The sequence below is a fragment of the Lissotriton helveticus genome, chromosome 12 (genome assembly GCF_964261635.1).
Source record: "Lissotriton helveticus chromosome 12, aLisHel1.1, whole genome shotgun sequence".
Classification (NCBI taxonomy): domain Eukaryota; kingdom Metazoa; phylum Chordata; class Amphibia; order Caudata; family Salamandridae; genus Lissotriton; species Lissotriton helveticus.
The window spans coordinates 41,003,643-41,025,196 of record NC_136073.1 but is presented as its reverse complement, the minus strand read 5'-3'; positions in this window follow the sequence as shown (position 1 = coordinate 41,025,196).

The window sequence follows — 21,554 nt, the reverse complement described above, 5'->3', positions numbered from 1 at the left end:
TTTAGTCGAAGAGCGCCTCAAGACTTTGCGACCCAGAAAACGCAACAATGGTGCCGGAAGCGGCGCAATGCAAGACGCAAGGCCAGAAGGAAACGTGGCAAAACCGCCGCAAAACAGAAACAAGCCATGGTACAACAAAAAGAACAAAAAGCAGTAACCATAGCCGGCACCATTACTAATTTGTCTAATCTGACTTTAACATTGGCTGAGCAACAAATATTATCTTTGGGACTAAATTATTGCCCTGAAAGTTCTTTTAATTACACAAATACAAGAGCAGACGTGTTTCTTTTCATCAGGAAACTTAAATTAAAAAAGTGTTTTGCCATCAAATCCAAAGACATTAACAGCAAGGATAAAGATGATGTGGCAAATGATGTTCCTTTGGCAGCTGCCAGAGATGCGAGAACTTTGCTAACTTTATGTGACCTAGAAAGTGGATCTTCTATTTCCAGCACCAATCAATCTATAGATCTACCTGATACCCAAGACCAACTTCGGGCTATAAATGTTGCACAGAAGGGAGCTGGAGAAAGTCCTTTCAAAGTTAAGAACAAGTTTCTCCCCGTCGTGCCGAAAGACGCGGTTGACATATTCCATGAGTGCGTGGTGGAAGACCTAAAGAAACTAAACAGGCGTGTATACAGACAGAACACCATCAAGAAAAACATCAAAAAAAACTTTCAGCGTGTCCAATACGAACAGTTGATGGACAAACTAAGCAAGAATCCGGACATAATAATCAATTCATCTGACAAAGGAGGAAATATCGTCCTGTGGCAAAGACACGAATATATGACTGAAGCAATGAGACAATTGGGCGACAGTAACTGCTACGTAACAAGCAGCTGTTTGGAATATAAGCGGGCCCGAGATACTCTGAAACGTATGCTGCTGTCATACAAACACAACAATTTGATCTCATCCGAGGAATTTGCTTTTTTGCATGTAGACAATCCGGTGATGCCGCACCTATATTTGATTCCAAAGGTGCACAAGATGAGACAACCAACTCCCGGCAGACCCATCATCTCTGCGATAAACAGCCTGGGTGAGAACATTTCACGCTATATTGACTATTTCCTGCAATGTCATGTCCAAGGTCTAGCCAGTTATATTAAAGACACTGGTGATTTTCTGTCTAAACTTGGTGCCATACAATGGCAACCCAACTGGTGTATAATAACACTAGATGTCGAATCATTATATACCTGTATTGAACACGAAAAAGGTATTGAAGCCATCAAGCACTATTTGGGTAACAAATCTTGTGATTATTATGGTCACAATCAAATACTATGTGAATTGGTGAGGTGGTGCCTCAATAATAATTTTTTCATGTACGGCAAGGAAGTGTGGAAACAAATCAGAGGTGTTGCGATGGGATCCTGCTTCTCCCCAAGCTACGCGTGTTTACACGTTGGCTGGTGGGAGGAGCGGGACCTCATCGTCGCACAGGGCTTTAACAATGTTAAACACTGGATGCGATTTATTGATGATATTTTTTGCATATGGGAGGGAGATATTTCAAGCGCACAGCAGTTTGTCCAAACTCTCAATATCAACAACAGCAATTTGTTTTTCACATCCAGTGTCAGTAATCAATCTGCCCAATTACTAGATGTTCAGATTGATATTGAAGGAATCAATATCACAACATCATTATACTGCAAACCCACTGCTGGCAACAGCATATTGCATGCCAGCAGTGGACACCCCCGCCACGTAATCGAAAGTATACCTTTGGGGGAACTTTTGCGGTTAAAAAGAATCTGCAGCAATACTGAAAAATTTTATGAGGGAGCTAGTTTGATGTTGGAAAGATTGAGGGTTAGGGGGTACAGTGAGTTAACACTCTCCAAAGCGTTACTCAAAACCAAAGAAAGATCAAGAGAATCATTACTCATGCCCAAGCCTGCTGAAGAGGAAAGTGATGACAAGTCCCCCAGACTGATCGTCGCTTACAGTCAGCAACACAAACAGATAAAAACCATCATCAACAAACACTGGTCAATTCTTAAAACTGACGGTGTACTTTGCTCAAGGGTCACTGACAAACCTATCATCACCTTCAAAAGAGCCTACAGCATGCACAGCAGACTGGTGAAGCCAAGCCCAGAACTGGCCAGCGGCAGTGATTGGCTTAACAGAAAAGGCTTCTACAAATGCAGTTCTTGCCGCGCATGCAAGTTTGGGCAAAACATGACCCACTATGACAATCCTTTCTCCGGCACCAAAGTTGCAAACAGAGGCAATTTTCATTGCCGCACGGAGTTTGCTGTGTACGTTCTGACGTGCACCTGCGGCCTATGCTATGTGGGTAGCACGAGGTCGCAGGTGCATGTCAGAATATTGCAGCATCTCCGTGCAGTGGTAAATCACGACTCAGCCTACCCCGTGGCACGACATTTTAATTCAACACATGACAGGGATCTGTCATGTTTGAGTTACTATGTTATAGATGCGGTGCCTTTGCAGAGACGGGGTGGTGACAGGGATAAAATGTTGAGAACATTGGAAACCCAATATATCATCGCAAGGGACAGTAAACAGCCCCATGGGCTCAACGCAACCGAGGATCTTCATAATTTTCTGTAAATAACATCCTCTTTTTGTCCACTTTTAGCCCATTGTCGTTGTTTTTGTATTTTCAGGTCCTGGGTTTATCCCATTGGCAAGTTTAAATCGAAATGGAACCTACCAAGACTAATCCATCAAGCACAATATAGGTACATATATACTGTGTAGTGTGAATTTAAAACACAGGATCAAATATGATATATGTTACCGCAATTTTATCTCTCTTCTTGTAAATTTTGTACATAAGTTGTAAAATTTCTATTTTCATATCAGCATTCTATTTTTATTGTTCCTAATTTAGGTTTTTTTTCCCCCACAAATTTTTCCCCATTTAACATCAAGCACATGTATATAAATAGCACATATACTTTGTATTCTTTGAGTGTATACAGTGTCGATAGTCCCAATATTTATGATGTATATAAATTCCAGTACTTTTAATTTTTAATAAATATTAAGGACATGAGCTTGGGGGTATCACGGTGAAGTTCCACTACACTCATATTAAATGTCACATGATTGTTTTGATTTTAGGTGGAATTAATGTTTACAAATCTTATTGCTATTCATAATTGACTAGTACTGGTTATTATATATACCGACAGGTATTTGCATTCATGCAGTAAGGATATAGCACCAGTCACTTTATTAGCCTTTGGGCGTTTTTGTGCATTCATGCAGTTAGGATAAACGTTTGTGAATACAAATGGGATATGTGCAATAATTGTAAATGACAAATAATTGTTTAAATGCGATATTTTCATGCATTATAAAATTATGAGATGGATTGAAATTTTAAAACAGAATCAACTTGTTTTATAATTTGTATTGATTTCAGGCAAAATGTACTTTTTTTCTGAATACAAATATCAAAAACAGTCTGTTTTTTACTCCATTATGTTTTATACACCTTTTCCATGCCTATGTTTAAAAACAATCATGTGATGCACTTTAAGAGGTGTGGCCCATAGGAGGGGTCAGGGAAAGCAAGCATTTAAAAATAACAGGCTGACTTATTTTGTGGTGTGTGATCAAGAGTACAAGTTACTCGAAACGCGTCGCCAGGAAGGTTTTAAATAAAAGCAACATCTTGCCTGAAGCCGTGGGGTCTGTCTCCTTCTTTCGCCACACCGTCGGTGTGGAGGTCAGGGGATTCTCATTGAATATATATATATATATATATATATATATATATATATATATATATATATATATATATATATATATATATATATATATATATATATATGCACATATATATATATATATATATATATATATATATATATATATATATATGCACATATATATATATATATATATTGATATATGTTTTAGTATTTAAGGGGTCCCTGCGAATGGGTAGGAATATTAAGTGCTTATGACTTTAATGAGGATACCCCTGGAAGAGAACTAGGATAACTAGGATTACAGGTAAGTAACTCATCCTTACAACCCAATATATTGTAGCATGTATTTGGACATTTTGTCAGTTATATATATATATAGCTGTATATATATATATATATATATATATCTTTTGATATATATTTTTTAGTATTTCTGGGGTCCACGAACATGGGTGGGAATATTCAGTGCTTATGACTATTGATGAGGATCCCCTGGAAGAGAAACTAATTGTAAGGTGTAATGTATCATATATATCTGCCAACACTCTATTATCTTCCTATCTGTTACAGGTGTATAGTATCATAAGTACCTAGGGATTACTAATACGGACATCTAATATTATGCAAGTTGTTCTTCTGATGCTTATTTGATTGTTGTTACAGGGGTGACTCTTCTTGAAATCCATGCTCCCTGCCACACCAACAGGCATTTTCCTTCTGCTAGTTAAAGCGAGATGAATAGTTCAATGGTTTGGGCAGATACACATTGTCCCTCTGCTCTTATGGAATTGTTGAAATATGTGGAATACTGTTTGAGTTCATGTTATTTGATTATGGTTTTGAAATGAAAATTTTTACCGAAATAAAGATTCTTGAAATGATTATGGTTTTATGCTTTGTTGTTTATAAAACTTTATAGGGGTCTGAAATCACATCTGTTCCTATACCCACACCGATTAGCTACTGGTATGCTGTTTCATTACTTGTCAACATCTACCGTTCATTCCACACTCTTCCACCACTACACTCCTGGCTGCTACTAAATTATGCATTTGGAATGTGAGGGGAATTTACTCACCTAAATGTAGATATTCTATCTATTTTTACCTCAAGTGTCATTACATGCGAATTGCTCTCTTGCAGGAGACATAGTTAACACCCCAGGAGAACACCAGACTTCAGAGGCGCTGGCATGGGCAACTCTTTGCCACTAGTGTCTCTGCCTCTGCACATCGAGCATTGGTGTGGATTAGGCCAGGGACACCCTTCGTGACAAAAGAGATCGATATTTGCTGGCCTGTCTGATTCATCAAGACGATTTCCGTTCTCCTTTTATTAGGTTTGCATTTCTCCACTGTGCTTTTCTCTATACAAAGAAGGAAATACACATGAAATGTACACAACATTACACAGACCTATACTGGTCAGCAACTGTGGCTACTCAAGACGAACTCCACTTGTTTTTCTCCACTGTTGAGCTACCACGTATTACACCTGAACAATGAGCGGAGTTAGTCAAACCACTTATCAAAGACAAACTATGGGAAAGTATTTGGGCACTCACAACTAGCAGGACTCCGGGCCCCGATGGGCTGCCAGCTGAATTTTACAAAATGTAAGCCTCGTTGCTTACCCCTCAGCTGAAGATATTATACTAAGAGGCCGTTTTGACTTTAACCCTATCTGCCTCCAAACGCGAAGCCCTCCTTAGCTCCGTCTCCAAGCCTGATAAAGATCCCACAGAGCTGGGGTCCTATAGACCACTCTCACTGCCTAATACAGATTACAAAATACTGACTAAAGTCCTAGCAACCTGCTTGGCGCGTCTAATTCCGACACTAGTCCATCGGACCAAAATAGGTTTGTACCAGCATGTAATACCTCCTTAATCCTTCAACGTTTTTTCTGTGTTCAAAAATACTCGTTGCAGAGCTGGGCCTAAGCGGGATGCCTTGTGTTAGGTCTTGAAAAGGCTTTCGACTCGCTGGAATGGCTGTTTCTCTTTGTGGCGCTGTAAAAATATGGCATTGGATCCCGCTTTTTGTGCCTTGTTCACTTACTATACACATACCCTATAGTCAGAGTCAGGACTGGCTCCTCTATCTCAGAGTCAATACCAATCGGCCGCGGCCCCCGACAGGGTGCCCAATCTTACCCCTCTTAGCAATCGAACCACTGGCTGCACATCTCCGCTGAGGAGGTACGGAATGGGTATACAATTGGGTGGTGGGCTGCATGTGGTGTCCCTTTAGGCAGATGATCTCTTACTGTATCTCAGGGACATTCACGAAGTCCCATACACGATTGCTGAACTATTACACCATTCTGCAGGGATATCTGGCCTTCGTGTTAACTGGAGGAAGTCCTGCTTATTCCCCTTTGCGTTGAGTTGGTCAGACCCGGGACTTACCTTTTGTGGGACGCCAGTGCCCTGGCAGCCCAATACGTTCTGATATCTGGGTATTCGTATATACCATACCTCAAATGATCTCTTTGATGGTAACCTCACACATTTATCGGTGATGGGCTGGGTCACCCGGTTGAAAATAGTGGTCCTTCCTAAACTTTTGTATTATTTTTCTAATCTGCCTCTATACTTCCCCGGCCAATTTTTTTGTGATTTTCAAAAAGTAGTATGGGAATTTATTTTGAATACCGGGCGCAGCTGTATGCGCCCCTTGACTAGGGTGGCTTGGCGATATAAAATCTGAAAAAAACGCCTTGAGACCCTCCCGGGTGAGTAGTGCGCTATACAAATGGCATGATTGATTGATTGATTGAAATTATACTATCTAGCTACTCAGCTCCAGTGGGTAACTAAGTGGCTCTCAGGCTTACAAATGACTGATATGGTAACCACGCTGCCGTCCTGGGCAATGCCTCGGGACCTTCATCTTTTTCATCCAATCACTAGTATAAAAAAACGCCAGACCACCTGTAGATGTCAGTTGTGCATCGCTTTTACCAACGGAACCTCTACCTGACACGGCGGGTGATGTGTGTCAGCACTACCCCTTCTAGGTACTCCTAGATACACAGCCCCTACCTCTACAGAGGCACTCACTCCCTGGCATGCAGTTGGCTTGCAGAAATGGGTGTACTTATATACCGAGGGAACTTTAACCACATGCAAAACTCTAGTAAGTGATGCTGAACTGCCTTCAGGACAGTTCCTCCTATACAATTCCCTACTGGCTACGTTGACCCGTGCATGGGTTGACATAACAACAAAACCGCAGACTCACTTAGTAATACAATATTTACCGGTCATGGGACCAGGTAGCCGCATAATACACTGGTTAGATGCTTCACTGTTGATCCATACAATGCCTTCAAATACCATGTTGCAGGCTCGTTGTGAAGATCTCACTCATCCTTGCACAGATAAGATGTGGGCCGTGATCCTATAGGGGCTTACCAATATCCCACAGAACGCAGAGTTCCGCCTAAAACAATTTAATGTTGTACACAGGGCATATCTCACGTCTGCCTAAATCAATCGTTCCTTTCACTGAATGGATGCTGCCTGTCCCAGATGTGCACTGTTGAATGCTGATTTGCTCCACATTTTATGGTACTGTCCCGCCTTACACATCTACTGGCAGGAAGTCGCGACCTGACTATCCTCCTGCACAGAACGTCAGACATTATATACATGTGAGGTGTGTGTGCTGGGTGTATTTCCTAGAGCCAAGAAACATAAGATAACTTCCCGATATCTTGACTTGTGGGCGCAACCATAAAATCTGGTGCTGCATAGGGAGGACGCTCTAGAGTTGAGGAAATATCCTGTGGCCTCTGGTTGGGACACAATACTGTCGGACTTCAAGGCATTAATGCAGGGGATTGCTGGAAGAATTCACAATCAGGGAGAGGCTTGGAATTGGGAAACGTAGAGAAATCATTATAAATGACTGAGGCATTCTCACACTGATCTGCCTATACATTAAACAAAGCGATACAAAAGGGGATGATGGACGGAGCGTTTGAGCAAATCAAACACTCACCCCCAGTCAACTGATCTGGGTTTAATCCATCACCATTCTTTAGCCCACTCAGCCACCCCATTTCAGACATGGCTATATGCAAATCAGTCTGACCCCTTGCCTCATGGGAAAAGTCCAGCCCGAACTGCCAAGCCATGTCTTCCATGGACCGGAAACAAGCATCCTGGGACCGGTTTCGGATTCATAATCCTCATCAGCCAGGCTATCTTGAATCCAGTGGCCAAGTGAGCAAGGGACTCACGTCTGAGCATACCCTGCAACACTTAGGGCAATCAGGATGCTTGTTTCCGGTCCAGGGAAGACATGGCTTGGCAGTTCGGGCTGGACTGTTCCCATAAGGCACAGGGTCAGACTGATTTGCACATAGCCATGTCTGAACTGGGGTGGCTGAGTGAACTAAAGAATGGTGATGGATTAAACCCAGATCAGTTGACTGGGGGTGAGTGTTTGATTTGTTCAAACGCTCCGTCCATCATCCCCTTTTGTATTGCTTTGTTCGCCCTAAGTGTGGCAGGGTATGCTCAGACGTGAGTCCCTTGTTCACTTGGCCACTGAATTCAAGATAGCCTGGCTGATGAGGATTATGAATCCGAAACCGGTCCCAGGATGCTTGTTTCCGGTCCAGGGAAGACATGGCTTGGCAGTTCGGGCTGGACTGTTCCCATAAGGCACAGGGTCAGACTGATTTGCATATAGCCATGTCTGAACTGGGGTGGCTGAGTGAACTAAAGAATGGTGATGGATTAAACCCAGATCAGTTGACTGGGGGTGAGTGTTTGATTTGTTCAAACGCTCCGTCCATCATCCCCTTTTGTATTGCTTTGTTCGCCCTAAGTGTGGCAGGGTATGCTCAGACGTGAGTCCCTTGTTCACTTGGCCACTGAATTCAAGATAGCCTGGCTGATGAGGATTATGAATCCGAAACCGGTCCCAGGATGCTTGTTTCCGGTCCAGGGAAGACATGGCTTGGCAGTTCGGGTTGGACTGTTCCCATAAGGCACAGGGTCAGACTGATTTGTATATAGCCATGTCTGAACTGGGGTGGCTGAGTGAACTAAAGAATGGTGATGGATTAAACCCACATCAGTTGACTGGGGGTGAGTGTTTGATTTGTTCAAACGCTCCGTCCATCATCCCCTTTTGTATTGCTTTATACATTAAACAAGGCATGCTAGTAGATGTCACTGCTTTTAAATACACAGTCACGAATACTCAGTGCTATTGGCGGAAGGTGGGCTGGGAGAAAGAGATAGATGCAAAACATTGTGTTCACCGACTACAGTTGTTCACATTGTTCAAGTTTTTCATAATATTGAATCTTGCCATTTAAACTGAGCCAAGGCACAGCATTGGTAGCTTTATTACGGACAGGGAGGACCTGGCTTGGCAGTTCGGGCTGGACTATTCCCATGGGGCACAGGGTCAAGACTGAATGCATATAGCTGGGGTCAAACTGGAATGGCATGGTGAGCAAGAAAACGATGGATTTTGGCCCAGATCTCTGTACTGGAGTGAATGTATGACATTGTTCTGTATTCTGTCCATCAACTGTTGTTTAGGTCTCGACCTACAGCATTGCTTTAGCAATGCATGTTTGTGTCGAGATTATAGTGAGGCTTTCAAAAGTCTACCCAAACTGCTGCGGATAGGGTACAGTTCATGTGAGCCAGGCGCGTGCACAAAGCACACCACAAGCCTCGGCATCAGACTTCAAAGGGATCCGCTCCCCCGCATCAGACTTCAAAGGAATGCCGAGAGCTTCATCACACTCTCCTAATGGGTCTTCCTTCTCCCGCATGTGACCCTACTTGCACCCTCTCGGATCCATCTTCATTCTTTTCTGCTTTTCCCTGTTTCTGCCACACACTCCACTCCTTTGTGTCTCCTTTCTGGCCTCTTTCCTACTTAAATTTCCATCCTTTCTCCTTTAATCCCATTTCCACCTTCTCACAAACCCATCGAGCACTGTTATTTTAACATTTGTGTTTCTCTCTGTCTTATAATGTCTGCCACCATTTACTTCGGACCCTCACACACCCTCACCCTCACACCTCCTCACCCTCACACCCTCACAACCCCTCAAACCCCCTCACTCACCCTCACACCCTCACCATCACCCACCCTCACACACCCTCACTCACCCACACCCCCTCACACCCCCTCACACCCTCACCGTCACTCTCACCCCCTCACCCTCACACACCCTCACTCACCCCCCTCACCCTCACAACCCTCTCACCCTCACTCACCCTCACCCTCACCACCCTCACCCTCACACACCCTCACACACCCTCACACCCCCACCCTCACAACCCTCTCACCCTCACTCACCCTCACCCTCACACACCCTCACCCTAACACACCCTCACCCTCACACCCCCACCCTCACAACCCCCCACCTTCACACACCCTCACACACCCTCACACCCACTCACCCTCAATCCCCCTCACCCTCACACCGCCCCACCCTCATACCCCCCCACCCTCACACACCCTCACTCACCCTCACACCCTCTCACCCTCACCTCCTCACCCTCGCCCCTTCACCAACTCACCCCACACACCCTCACCCTCACTCCCCTCACCCTCACACACCCTCACTCACCCTCACACACCCTCACCCCCACACACCCTCACACCCTCACCCTCACAACCCTCTCACCTTAACTCACCCTCACACACCCTCACACATCCCCACCCTCACACCCTCACCCACCCTCACCCTCACACCCCCCACCCTCAAACACCCTCACCCTCACACCCCCTCATCCTCATACCCCCTCACCCTCACACCCCCTCACCCTCACATCCCCTCACCCTCCCTCACACCTTCACACCCTCACACTCCCTCACCCTCACACCCCCTCACCCTCACACCCCTCATCCTCACACCCCCTCACCCTCACACCCCCTCACCCTCACACCCTCACACCCTCACACACCCTCCCCCTCCCCCTCACTCCCACCCTCACACCCCCTCACCCACCCTCACACCCTCTCACCCTCACACACCCTCTCACCCTCACACACCCTCTCACCCCCTCACCCTCACCCTCACACCCCCTCACCCTCACACACTCACACCCCCTCACCCTCACACCCTCACCCTCACACACCCTCACCCACCCTCACCCTCACACCTCCTCGCCCTCACATCCCTTCACCCTCACACCCCCTCACCCTCACACCCTCACACACCCTCACCCTCACACACCCTCACCCTTACACACCCTCACCCTCACCCCATCACCCTCACCCTCACACCCCGTCACCCTCACACCCCTCACCCTCATACCCCCTAACCCCCCCACACCCTCACCCTCACACCCCATCACCCTCACACCCTCACCCTCACACCCCCTCACCCTCACCCCCCTCACCCTCACCCCATCACACCCCCACCCTCAAACCCCCTCACGCCCCCTCACCCTCACCCTCACACCCCCTCACCCTCACCCTCACATCCCCTCACCCTCACACCCCCTCACACAATTCCCCACACAATCACCCACACACACCCCCTCAGCCTCACACCCCCTCACCCTCACACCCCTCACCCCCTCACCCTCACACACCCTCACCCACCCTCACACCCCCTCACCCTCACATCCCTTCACCCTCACACCCCCTCAGCCTCACACCCTCACCCACCCTCACCCTCACACCCCCTCACCCTTACACCCCCTCGCCCCGTCACCCTCACCCCATCACCGTTCACCCTCACACACCCCCACCCTCACACCCATCACCCTCATACCCCCTCACGTCCCCACACCCTCACCCTCACACACCCTCACACCCCTCACACACCCTCACACCCACTCACCCTCACACCCCCTCACCCTCACCATCCTCACCCTCACACCCCCTCACCCTCACCCTCACCCCCCACCCTCAAACCCCCTCACACCTCCTAACCCTCACACACCCTCACCCTCACAACCCCTCACCCTCACACCCCCTCACACCCTCACCCTCACACACACCCTCACACCCTCACCCTCACACACACCATCACACTTCCTCACCCTCACACACCCTCACCCTCACACCCTCACACACCCGCACAGCCCCTCACCCTCACACACCCTCACCCTCACACCCCCTCACCCCTGTCACCCTCACCCCCATCACCCTCACCCTCACACCCCCTCACTCTCACACCCCTCACCCTCACACCCCCTCACCCTCACACCATCACACCCCCACACCCCCTCACCCTTACACCCCCTCAACCTCACACCCCTTCACCCCCTCACCCCCCCTCACCCTCACACCCCCACACCCTCACACCCCCTCACACCCCCTCACCCTCACACCCCCTCCCCCTTAATCCCCTCCCCCTCACTCCCCCTCACCCTCACACCGCCTCGCCCCCACACCCCCTCACCCTCACACACCCACACCCTCACACACCCTCACACCCCCTCCCCTTACTCCCCCCTGTGTTGGATTTATTAAATATGTAATTTGCGGAGCCACGTATGTGCTCAACTGTTGTTGGGGCGCTCAATTTGTGTGTGTTTACTTTTATCGGATTGAGCCACGTATGTACTCAACTTTTGTTGGGGTACTCAATTTGTTTATTGCTAGTGTTTATTTACAGATATGTTTGATACTGATATGCTGATTTGAACCACAAGTGTGCTCAATTGTTTTTGAGGTGTTCATTTCTATTTTGAATTTTATGAAGATTATTTGTTCAGTGTTTTGATTTATTAGAGTATAATTTTGCTGGAGCCAAGTCGGTGCTCAGTTTGAGGCGCTCCATTTCTTGATATAAACTCTGAGGAGTTTGGATTTATTGTATGTGTAGTTTGCGGAGCCACATCAGTGCTCATTTTTGAGGTGCTCCATTTGTTTGATATGAACTCTGAGGAGTTCAATTGTTCTATTGTTATGGAGAGCAATAAGTTGCTCAATTTTCTTGTTATGGACTATGAGGGGTTCCATTGTTGATGTTTAGAAGAGCCGTAGTTGCTCAATTTTCTTGTTATGGACTCTGAGGAGTTCCATTCTTCAATGTGTTAAAAGCCGCAAGTTACTCTATTGGCTGTTATGAACCACGCAAGTGCTCTAATGTTTAGAGGTGTTCATATTGTATTTATTTTGTTGTGAAGAGCCGCAGGTTACTCTATCTGGCTTATATTTAATTCTTTATTTGACCCATCCATTTTCATTCTTATGGATGTTATTGTGTATTTAATCCATATTTTTCATTCTAATGGATTATTAAATTGTACATATAATCCATATTTTCCATTCTAGTGGATAATTTTATTAGGGAAGGGGATGGGGCCTTTAGATTTGAAAGGTCATTAAATATGAAAACTGTTAATTAAGAATGCAATGTAATGTGTTCCTTTGGTCATATTTTAAAATGAAAATGCAATCCATCTTATATTTCAATTGTTATATTTTTATGAATGCAATGCAATTTATTCTATTATCTTTATTTGTTGTTTTATAAGGAAGGGGGATGTGTTACATCTTGCTCATGCTTTGCATTTCCCTTACTTAGATTTCCCCATTGCTTAGCCACTGCATCTAATAGAATGTTTGATGACACACTAGAATGTTTGGTACCTGACTGCTCTGAGTAGAGGCAGTTGATGGCAGACAGGCTGAGCGAAAGAAGAACTGCTCCTGGTGGGGTTTTTATTATTACATCTATTGATCATTTAACTTGGACTAATCTATAATAAATCATACCTATTTATACTCACTGGATTCAAGAACATTATTTGCTACAGGTGCCCTTTATCCTTAAACTTATAGCCAGAGTAGCAACTGGCACTGACCCCGGAGGATCCTTGTTAACTAGGGCAGATGTACGCTGTGGAAGGGGTGATCATGTGGTGTGCTGCTGGCCCCGCTATCATGGCTCCTAGAATGACTCACTGGTAGTGTCTTGTCGGTTTAATGGGCAGAAGAACGACTCTGTTCCTAGTAGCTCGGTTGAAAAGATATCAATGAATGGATTTTCACACATGCACCCCGTCTTGGAGTTATTTTGCATGCAGACGCCATTTAGATACTATTAGACTATGCCTAATGAAACCCATCACTAACATAGGGTCACCCTTTTATGCTGTTAGTTACGGGAAAGCAGCAACACCTAATGGCTCATGCAACGATAGATAGATAGATAGATAGATAGATAGATAGATAGAGAGAGAGAGAGATAGATAAATAAGATAGATAGATAGATAAATAAGATAGACAGATAGATAGATAGATAGATAGATAGATAGATAGATAGATAGATAGATAGATAGATAGATAGATAGATAGATAGATAGATAGATAGATAGATAGATAGATAGATAGATAGAGAGCCCATACACAAGCTAAGTCTAGCTCTATTGGATCCTAACTGTCTGCGGCATGTATTCAGTTTTGACTCTCTTCTGGGTCATCTGTGGCTGACTGTTCAGTGCCTGGAAGGCCTCCCCATGCCTTTGCACTAGCACCAATGCAGCATTGTTTCCCATGCTGGTAACATCAAGCCGACCATGGGCCAGCGTAGTCTCTCCCTGTGTCAACAACACTCGAGCCAAAAGCAAGCCCTGAGTCACTTCAATTTCCGTCCAAGCATGACAAATTAAGAATATCCGCTGCCAGAGAGCAAACTGGGCAAGGAATCTAAGTAAACGATTCTCATCTAAATATAAACAGAGCACTACTTATACTCGGAGTACCAGGATATAAATTGAAAACAATCTAAGAGCTTACAAATTGGCAAAGCGCAGAGCTTGTCAGGGGCGCTTTTAAGTTAAGAGTATACCTGTGGATTTGGGCAAACAGGGATTCTTACCTCTGCAACCATGTAGAGACATGATGGTTACCTGGTCAATGCCCGCTGACAGGACTGTCTATCCATACAGAGGGGCTTCTCACTGCCTGCTCAGAATAAGGGGATCCTGTAAACTGTGGCTGGTCGGGGCAGAGGCCCTTGCATGGCCAGGGAAACTGTGGCCCTTTGCTCTGATTGACTCTATTTTGCTCTGCCATGTGATTTTGTTCCAGTAGACATGGCATTCTAATAGTCCACTGGAAGTGCTCTACACTTGTGCAGTCATAATTAATAGCAATGCTGGGTGGCTACAAATGTCACCAAAATTGTACCCTCACCCTTAGTGACGATGGCCACTGCCATTTCATACCAGGTGGTAAGGAGACTGAGGGTTGGTGACAGCCGCTTCTCGTAAGTGAGTCAAAAGTCTTTTCATCTGCAAATCTCCCCAGAAAAAACCTGTACAATGTACTATGAATTAGGTCTTTGCTCCCTCCCTCCATGGCGTGATGTACGTGTGAGCAGAGTGTGCTGAGTTTCACATATTTATGAGTCAAGAAGTCATGGTTGAGAGTGATTCAAGGGTATAGGGGTCAAGGGACATAATGTTTACCCAACATGTCAGTCTCTCCCATTTCGGCAGGAGTGGCTACTTTTTTTGCACATACATGTTTTTATTATGTTCAAAGAGTGTAAACACAAGTAAATATCTTCATTCATTCAAAAGAGGCCACAGAAAAAAACGAGATTACAATAAACTCCTATCTCCCTAAAGGCCTGCATACTTGCGGTGGCCTATCCTCAGCTTGATGGGCTGTTGAGAGCCCAGCAGCATCATCAAGGGGGTAAGTTCTTTTTGGAGTTATTCATGTTATTCATGTTAAATAACTATTTTTGTTACAGCAACAAAGTATGGCATCAACGTAAAGGTTCTTGAAGGTGTAAGTTTTGCACAAGGTGTATGAAGATGTGTTTTGCATATTAATTTGTGGAAAATGATACAACTATATTTCTTATCACTACCAAAAGGACTGTTTTGAGTAGACACATGCCTACCTACACAAGTGTACATGAGTTTGTTTGATGTAATAAGGGACAGTTGTAACATACAGGCCGCATGTTATAATTGCGCCAAGTATGAAGCTCTGTCACAATTGTGAAGGATGTTATGATATCCCTATTACAGGTGACAAAAAATGCACTTATTATACAAAGGATGGTGCAAATATCACATTGGTGAGTTGGTATTATAAACAAACAATAGTGAGCATGTGAGCCAAAATGACTAGAAACATAAGATACAATAGCTAAATTTTTGATTGAAAACATATCACAAATATGTTTTGAATCAAAAATTCTATTTAATTTATGTCAAAAGAGAGAGTTTTGCATGATGTCTTACTCCTTCACAAATATGCATGTAGGCCAGTCTGCTTAAAAAAAAAAATTTGATAGACATACCCTTTAAAAAAAAATAGACATGAATGTGTACACGTTGGTGACAGAGTACCACATACCAAAAACATTTTTAAAATGTTCTTTCTTTTGTCCAGATGATAAATCAAGGATGAACACAAATAGGATACTTAAAAGGACTTTTGCAGATAGAATGTTCTATCACATATATGTTGCAGTATCCCATATGGAAAAGTCAAAATCAGGCACAGCTCATGATTCATTAGGAAATAGGAGAAATGCATCAAGGTTTATTCTGTTGCATATTGGGATTTGCATTTTTTTTATACAAAAATTATCTACGAATCAGTGTATGAAATATTTACTGTGATGGTGTACCAATTTTCTGCCTAAAGTGAAAGCCAGCAATATATATTTTTTTTTAATTCACAATTGTAAAACAAACGGTAAATAACTTCAGATATTTTGGAGTCAAATGTAAAATTATTTTTGCTCTGTACTAAATTGGATTACAAATGTATAAAGCCCTATGTATTTACTTATGCTGTAGAAATCATTTGTAAATCCCCCCAAAATTATTTCCTAATTTCATCAAATGCAATAGTAATTACATAGGACATGATACATTAATAAACAACTTCAGTTCTGAATCCGTATATTTTTAACATTTGAAAATACTTTTGTTACTTGAAATAAGTGTTACCAATGCCATTGTGAAATGCACAAACAAATGGAACAGGCGTTCAGTTTATACAAATATTGGCACAAAATTGCAGTAATTGTTAACACACATTGATTCATATTTTAATAACTAAAAATAATTTAGCTTTTTTTGCCTTGTACACATACTGTACAAAGGTATTTTTGCTTAATAGTATTGTTTGTGACATAAGTCCACTGGTCAAAACAACAAATTAGAATCATTCAGAGGTGTTAAACATTTCCTGGAGAGAATTTAAAATGGTTAGGAAAAAAGATCATAAATGATATAGGAGCAATAATTACGAAACTGCGACCAAATGGTTTCTGAATATGTTCCCTAGATGCATGAGAAAATTATGAAAATTAACCAACGTTTTAAAGCCTTGAAGCAGGTGAAATCTGGAAATTTGGAAAATGTTTGAAGGAAAAACTTCATGATCAGTTCTATTTACACAGATACAATAACACTATTGTATAGTTCTTTTCAGCATCTTCAAGAGCAGGCGAAAGGGACCTTGGCCACAAAGGCGGGGAAGCAGCTGGCCACTGTGTTTCGGGTGGTGAGACCACGGACACGATTGACACAGTGGCACGGAGGATGATGGGACTGGAACAGAGACCACCAGCTCATAAACATCTTTGGAGGCCTCTATAAGTGACCAGTCCTGAGTGGTAGCAGACCCTACAGGAACTGTGCCAACTGCATTCTTGTCAGCCACCCAGAGACCCATCTCCACCTTCCCTCTTGCTCCCCCCAGTTGGCCAAACCCGACCCCTAAAAAGCTAGGGCATCCTTTGCCACAGGCACGTCGCACCCTGCCCCTGTCACCTCGGCTGAACTGTGTGAAGAAGCTACTGACCTCTTACACAGCATCTCTGTATGCCTGAATGCGATTGTGAATGGCACCCAGGGCCTTAGTTGCCAAATGCAGCAAATGGTTGCATTTCTGGATGCCATTACCAGTTTAATGTGTGATATGCAGAGATCGCTTGCTTAAATAGCCGGCTCACTGACCGCTGCTTCCCAACCAGCCCAACCTTGTGTCCCAACTCAGGACGCTACCTCATACCGAATCCTATCCCTATACCAAGCATGCTCACCTCTTCGCAGGCGCTCACTCCAACAGACAAAAGCAGCACAATCACACACACACATAGACACAAACACATAAAGAAACACAAATAAACACCCCAACAACATAAACACACACTATTTACACTACAACCACAACCACCAACACACCCAAAACCAACACAATCCCAACCACATCCACAAGCACCACAACCACCAGCACAACCACAAGCACCACAACCACCAGCACAATCATAACCACAACCACCAGCACACCCACAAATACCACAACCACACCGACAACCACCACCAACCCCACAAGCGCTAGCACTCTCACAAGCACAAGCACACCCACAAGCACCACAACCACGCCCACAACCACCACCGGAACACCAAACACCTGCCAAAAAGACACTTTCAAACATACACAATATAAACCAGACCCACATGCACCTGCAAAATATACATACACACGCACCATAGCAACACCAACCATCTCAACAGCACACTTATCAAAAACAACACCCTGACACAAAAGCACACCTACATGCAGAACAACACCAACCAAACAGAAATTCACACACTCACCAGAACACCAAATGTGCAAAACACACTCACCCAAACATACACAACATACACATACAATCCTCTCCCACCCCTCCTATCCTTACTCCTCAACAGGAATTTACAGTGTACCTGCCCCTAACTCCTGTCAAACCTAAACCCACCCCTCCCAAGAAAGATCCTTGAAATGCCTGCTCTGTGCCCACTAGATGCCACTTCCTGAGGAGGCAGTCTGTCTAAGAGGCCAGTTCTGGGCAACAATCCCATAGGCTGTTGCTTTATTTCGTGTTGGTCTCCCTTTAAAACGTTTTTTTAAATAAAATATTTGAGAGGAGTATCTCATTTATCAATACAAATATTTAATTTTTTACAAAGTTTGTGCTGACATTATCATTCATTTACAAGTCAATGATTATTAACAATATTAATGATAAAAATGTGAAATACATATTCTTCATTACATTTGTGACAGTAAAGACAAACGCTTATTTAAATAACGTATTTGCACAGTGCAAACATGAGTGACAAAACATTTAATGGACATAGAAATTTTGGTGCAAGCATTCATCATGATAATGGATACTTACTTCCCAAAAAATAAATTTATTTTTAAATATTTTTGAGAGTTAATACAGGTGTGTTCATTTTAACCTGATAAGTGATAAAAGTAAACACATATGCTTTACACCTTAAAATAAATTAGGAGGGGGCGTGGCCAAGATGGCGGCTTAGCAAGACGTGTCCTTCGGAGGCTCCCCGTCCCCGTTCCCCGGACCGGGCCTAAAACCGGACCACTTCATCTTTGAGCTCCTGTGCCAACAGCCAAAGGCACACGGGACACCCGCTGGGTGGCCGGGGGCCCCAACGAGCCTCAGGGACGGAGGAGTGGACCAAGGGGCGGCGGCCCCGGCCGGGGCCGATCTACGGCGCGAAAAGAAGCAATCCGGCTCCCGCAGTGAGGTGGGCGAGCGGGCCCCACACCACGTCCACAAGACTGTGCTGCCGCGCCGGAGGTTCCCCCGGCTGGTGCGGCGGTTCAGAGGCGGCGAATGCCGGAGTCCGTCCACGGGCCCCAGGGGGCGGCCCGCGAAAGGAGGCGCCTACGGAGCCGGCGCCGGGAATCACCCAAGGCCCCGGCTTGGGCCTACTCGGCGGAGGCGCAGCGGCCACGGGCTGCGCACAAAGGTGAGAGCAGCGGCGCAGCAAATTCAGAGGGCACCACTCCGAGGGGCGAACACTCGAGCCTCCAACGTCCAGAGAACCTGACAAACACCGCAAGGGCCCAGGGACACACGACCACGCTTTAAGCAGCAGCGCCATAAGGCCTACTATAGCTAGGCCACAGGCCGGGGCAGTGGAGCCGCCTATGCGGGTAAGCGAAGGAGGCAGCCTAGGGCAGACAAGAGAGATCGGGGGGCGCTAATCGAGCCCCCGGGGAGGGCCCCGGGCCCCGTGCTGCAACAGAACGAGTGGCCCTAGCATCGAGGGCGCGAGTCTCACACTACCACTGCCAACCAAGGTCCAGGACTTAGGAGAAGGAGAGGAGAGGACCCGCTGGAGCCGCAGTACACAAGGGAAGGATCTGAGGGCGGTAACAGTGACCCCGGAGAGGGCCTCCGGGAGGGCCACCACATTGGGGGGGCTGACTTGGAGGAGATCGGCGATCTGCCAGCGGCGCACAAGGCGGGACCGGACTTTGCAGCCTGGGAAGCGGCTCGGGGGGCATAACACGGGCTCCCGTTGCTGGGCGGAGACCACGAGTCGTGGGGAAGAGTCGCGGCCACGGGGACACGAAGGAGAAGGTCGCTTCAGAGTGCTACACGACAGCGCGGTCCGGGACCCTGGGCCAAGAGGCACACGACCCTCGTCGGGACATAGCGCTATCACGGCGCGTCACCCCCCCTCACCCCACTACACGCCCGCCATAAATTGACTGTGATCCCGCCAAGCAACGCGACACGGCAGAGAGACGGCAGGACTAGCTGGGGTGGAGAAGATGGCTTCCTCCAACCGTAAAGGGATCCGCACCATAACTGAACTGCTGGCCAAAGGGTCTTCTAAGGCCGACAAAAGTCCTGACAAACCAGCTCAGGCGCCCCCCCTAAAGGGAAAGATCGCGATGAGGGGGAGGCCCCGGCGACCAAGGCATTCATGGAGGCCCTCTTCAACTCTCTTAAGGAAGACATCCAAACCCTCAGACAAGAAATGGCGGGGGATTATAAAGAACTTCGCCGGGACGTCGATGATCTTGGGGAGAGGGTGGCCGCGAATGAGCTCGCGGGACAAGCCAGAAGTGAAGAAGTGGAGCACTTGCGACAAGAAATCATTAGGCTTAACGAGCAACAAACTGATCTCCAATCCCACACAGAGGACCTCAAAAACCGCTCAAGGCGCAACAACATTCGGGTCCGAAATGTGCCGTCCAAAGCAGAGGGGGATGATATGGCAGGATACTCACAAACCCTGTTCCGAACAGTACTCGGTGAAAGCGAGGACTTTGAGATCCGTATTGATAGAGCCCATCGGGTGGGCCCAGCTCGCCGAGCTCAAGGTCCCCCGTCTGACATCCTGGCTTTCCTGCCAGACTACCCTCTCAAGGAACGCATACTGAAGGCAGCACGTCTCAAACAGCCTCTTCGCTTTCAGGGCCACGCTGTGGAACTTTTCCAGGATCTATCAGCAATCACCTTACAAAAGCGGAGATCATTCAGAATAGCCACCGCCTTCCTCCGCAACGAAGGGGTCCCGTACTCTTGGGGGCACCCCTTTTGGTTGATCTTCAAATGGAACGGGACCCTCCACCAGCTGCGATCCTTGCGGGACACCGGCTGGCAGAAGGTGAGACGTGGACGCCCCTCCAGGAAGAGCCTCAAGCTGAATCTAGAGAGAATGGCACAAGAAAAGGCAGCAGCGATTCAGGAGGTCTTCAAAGACACTGGCGCCGACTCTTGAGAGCCTGAAGTGATGGTCACACTCAGCTAAGTATGACGACACGGTTGGGGGTCGGGGCGGGGATTCTCGAGCCGTCGAGCCGCCACTGCCACATAACCCGTACATTTACTCATATACCACAGGCCTGGACAGACATTACATAGGCCTGGGACAATGTTCAACAGTTGGGGTTCCTTGTTTGGGAATATTTTATATTGTTCTTATGGGGTGTTTCGGGGATGGGGGGAAGGGTGGTGATGATATTGTAATAATTCTCACCGTAGATCCTTTGAGTGACATATTGTGGACTGTTTTTGAATGGCACTGGGAGCGGGGCTCTGATACGGATGGGGCGT